This window comes from Trifolium pratense, linkage group LG6 (genome assembly GCF_020283565.1).
Source record: "Trifolium pratense cultivar HEN17-A07 linkage group LG6, ARS_RC_1.1, whole genome shotgun sequence".
Classification (NCBI taxonomy): Eukaryota; Viridiplantae; Streptophyta; class Magnoliopsida; order Fabales; family Fabaceae; genus Trifolium; species Trifolium pratense.
In genome coordinates this window covers 9,590,139-9,594,525 of record NC_060064.1, presented here as the reverse complement: position 1 = coordinate 9,594,525, position 4,387 = coordinate 9,590,139, and the positions used below count along the sequence as shown (strand labels likewise).

Genomic DNA, 4,387 nt, shown 5'->3' with positions numbered 1-4,387 from the left:
AACCTAACACTTCTTAAAAAGTTCTAAAATAGGTCCCATCAATAACTCCGCATCATTACAATAACTTATTATTTAATTATCTATTTTATAATATAAATTGATTGAATGATAAAATTACAAAATTAGTATGTACTATTTTATTTTTATAATTCGAAAAAATAATTAAAATTCAAAATTTATTTTAAAATAATATTGCCAAGTTTTAAAAATTACATAATTAAAATATAATTTAAAATAACATTACATAATTTAAAAAAAAAAAAAATTTTGTGATGTACCAAAAAAACAATTAATTTTGAAGATGAAGATGAGTACGCCTATTCAAAAATTGTGTTTTTGTGATGTACCAAAAAATATATTTTTGTGTAATTATCCATTAATTCAAATTGAATATATAAAATAAAATGGGTCCCATGAAAAGAATATTTTAATGAAAAATAAAGTGGGTTCAAGAAGAGACAGAGAGAGAGAGAGAGAGTTCTTATTCTAGAAGCGATACCTAATAGGTACTCAAATGAGTGGTACTCCAATGGTAATACTAATAAGTATCATAAGTACTACACCATTAGAGATGGTCTAACATCGAAAATGAATACTCTTTTGTTGTTGCAAGTTTCAACAGGGGATGGATTGGTAGATGAAGAGGATTGGTGGTACCCGTTGTTGTCACTTGTTATAGCAAATACTCCCTCCGTCCCAAAAGAATTGTCCCTGTTGATATTTATTTTTACCGTATTTTTTTACTAATGTATAAAGACAAATATTAGCAAATATAATATTGTTTGATTTGTCTCAATGAATATTTTCACAATATTAAATTTTTATAATTTTTCATAAAAGAAAACTAAAGATATTAATGATTCAAATTATGCATTTGTATGCATAAAAGACCATTATTTTGGGACGAAGGTAGTAGCAATTATAACCTTTGATTATGGAGTTTATCATTGTAGAGCATTTGGAAAACATATTTATCCACATAAATAAATTTTTATGTATTATTCATAAGTTTATCAAAATAGTTTATGAAAGTACAATTTATAAAAATACAATTTTCGTCAGCGAGAATTTACGAATTAACATAAAAACTTATTTATTTGCATAAAATATTTTTCATAAACTTAAAAATTAGTAAATCCAAACATATCCATAATATTTTATAGCCTATTAGGAATTGGGATAATAATATTGAGCTGGATTATTAGTTCGTATTTTTTTGGTAAGGGATTATTAGTTGGTATAGTTCTAATATATATTTTAATTTTATTAATTAGTTTCAAATTTTTTTAGCAATTTTATAAGGGCATATAGTTCTTTTTTTGATGCAAGGGCATATAGTTCTAATAATGTACTATAATAATGAGATTACCGATATGTGTATAATTTATTAATTATTAATTTAAAATTTTTATATTTAAAATTATAGTTTATGTGCTTAATTGTATAAATTATTTTCTAATCATATATTTTGTTTGTTTTAATCGAGCCTTTATCAAGGATGAAATTTTAACTAAAAGAGGCGGCACATGATAAACTTTAATATTAAGTTATTATAATATTATATTATATATGTTGACCAGACTACTTGATAATAAAAATATATTATATATGCTGACTTATCAAACATTAGGACTTATTTGGTGGGTAAGATAAGAGGCATGGTAATTTTTTTATTTTTTTTGATATAGTGACACGGTAAAATCTTTTATCATATTTTTTCTCAATCAAATATTTGATGACACATAACACATGTTTCTTATCATGTGTGCATCAAACACATCATCGGATAATGTAATATCTCTATCCAACTTCTTATATTATTTTTTGTCTCTATCGTATTTTTTGTCCAGTCGTGTCTGTCTTATCGTGTCCTCTCTATATATAAAAAGAAACGAAACACTATGAATTTTTCACGTATTCGTGTCTTGTAATAAGACTCAATTAAACAATTTCACATATTATTTTTAAAAAGAAACACTATGAATTTTTCTCGTCAAGCTTTTCTTTTGTTGTTTTTCATTCTTGTTCTATCACACGTCAAAAGTGTTGATTGTCCATTCGAGCAAAATTATATTTCTCTTTGGGGACAACAAAATATGCGAATTCTCGATCAAAGATGGGAAGTTCAACTCACGTTGGATCAAAACTCCGGTATGACATGCATAGTTCATTATACATACACATTTTATCTATTAAAAAAGTTAGAATAGTGACAAATACTCGAAGAAAAAAATTTCTAAATATCTTCGCTTGAGTGTTAGCGACGCTAAATTTGATGAATAATATAATTATTTTGTCTCTAATTTACGTTGTTATTTTAACTTTTTCTAGTGATTTTAAGCAATAACCATTATTTAACAAAAAATTTCTAACAATTGTTTTAATCTTAGGTTCTGGTTTTCAATCTGTTCAAAGCTATGGTTTCGGATGGTTCAGCATGAGAATTAAGTTGCCTAAAAAGGATTCAACTGCCGTGATCACTACCTTTTATGTACTTTTTCTTATATATCAATATTATTGTGATTTTATTTTTGCACGTGTATATATGAATTTATTTTAATTCATAGTATTAGTTTACACTTTAAACTTAAATAATTTTATTATTGCTTCTCAATTTCTATTTGTTGCAGTTGATTTCTGATACCGGGACTACTCGAGATGAAATTGACTTTGAATTTTTAGGTGGCAATCTTAATCAACCTCCTATATTGCACACAAACATTTATATTAATGGGCAAGATTTTCATGATTACACACTTCTTTTGAATGAAAAACACATAGTGTATGTAACAATATTCTCATTATTCTTCTCTTTTTTTCTTGCCTTGTATTATTTTTTGTTCCTGTAGAATTATTATTTTTTATCTTTTTTGTAAGGATTTGAAAAAACTCAAAATTTCACATTAGGATGATATTAGGCTTAAATAGAATTTATAAACCCCATGTGATTAATTTGACATTTTAACTTAATATTCTCCTTTAAATAAGTTAGATTAAACCATATTTTTGTGATTGAAAAATATGTATAAAATATTAGGTACGTATGTTTGGATTGAAATATTTTAGAAAGGTGGAGAGGGCTTACTTTTCTCTTTTAAATTATTGGCACTATAAAATATTTTTTAAAATTAATTAACTGCAATTGAAATATTATACAATTATTCATCATATTGTTCTCTGATTTTATTTATTTTTAAAATATCAAATATATTTTAAAATATGGACTTAGCCTTTAAAACCCTACCAATCAGACTATTAGATATAATGAATTTTCCAAAAATAGTTGAGATGACCTTTTGAAATCAAATTGAAGATCCTTAATAATTGTATGTACTTTTTTTATATGAAAATAATTGAAGATCTTAGTTTGCAAATCTAAATATTAGTTTGTTATATGAAATGTTTCAGATTTTTTGTGGATGGCACACCTATAAGAGTGTTCAAGAATAGCAAAGATAAAGGAGGAAGTTATCGAACACAAGCAATGAAGGTTTATGCAACAATATGGACTAATCCATGGGGCTCTAATGGAGTTCCAATTAACTGGAATGATGCACCCTTTGAAGCTCACTATAGATCATTTGGCATCAATGCTTGCCAAGCACAAAGCACTAATCTTCAACCATGTAATTATTCCTCTAAGTATTGGTGGAATGCTCAGAAGTTTTTGGAGCTAAACCCTCTTCAAAAACAAGCCTACAACAACGTCCGAAACAACTATTTATTTTATAATTATTGTACTAAACAAACAACCACTAAGTCCTGAGTATCAAGTTTGAGTGTCAAGGTTTACCTATAGACTAACTCAATAGGATTTCATTAGGATTTAATTTTTTTTTCTTCTGTTTATTGTCAAAAACAAAATTTGTTTCTGTTTAGAATAGTTTATGATTTGTTTTTTATTTAGAGATATAATTTAAGAATATATTTTATATTGATTACAGTATTTTATGATTTGTTTTTTAATCCTTAGTTCAAACAAGTAATTTGTTTTATATTTTCTCTTTTCAGTAATAATACTGCTATTGATTACAGATGACACACTCATATCAAAACATTTGGTAAGGATTGATTAAAAAAAATATTTGGTAAGAAAATACTACAATGTCGAAAGAAAAAGTATTTAAAAAAGAGATTTAGTAAGAAGGTACTATATATAATTAGTAAAAACAAAAAAGTAGTGGATAAACAGGAAGTTAAATTTGAGAAAAAGAAATCATAGTAGTATTGAAATTTTCCTTCGTTTTATATTATAAATAAATAAAAAAATTCATACTTATTAAGAAAAGTAAAATAGAATAATTTAAAATATGAATTTTTGTGTTTTAATAAGTTTCATGGGAAAAAGAATTTACAAACACGTTTTTACCCGTGATTTGAGTCCTTT

The 4,387-nt window shown here is 25.3% G+C and overlaps 1 long non-coding RNA gene across 1 annotated transcript; it reads left to right on the top strand.

The window, feature by feature from the left end:
• The first annotated feature begins 2,439 nt into the window (after positions 1-2,439).
• Positions 2,440-3,504, top strand: LOC123888165. Its single transcript, XR_006801993.1, has 3 exons — positions 2,440-2,491; positions 2,631-2,782; positions 3,409-3,504. It is a non-coding gene; the product is annotated as an uncharacterized LOC123888165 (long non-coding RNA).
• The last annotated feature ends 883 nt before the right edge of the window (positions 3,505-4,387 follow it).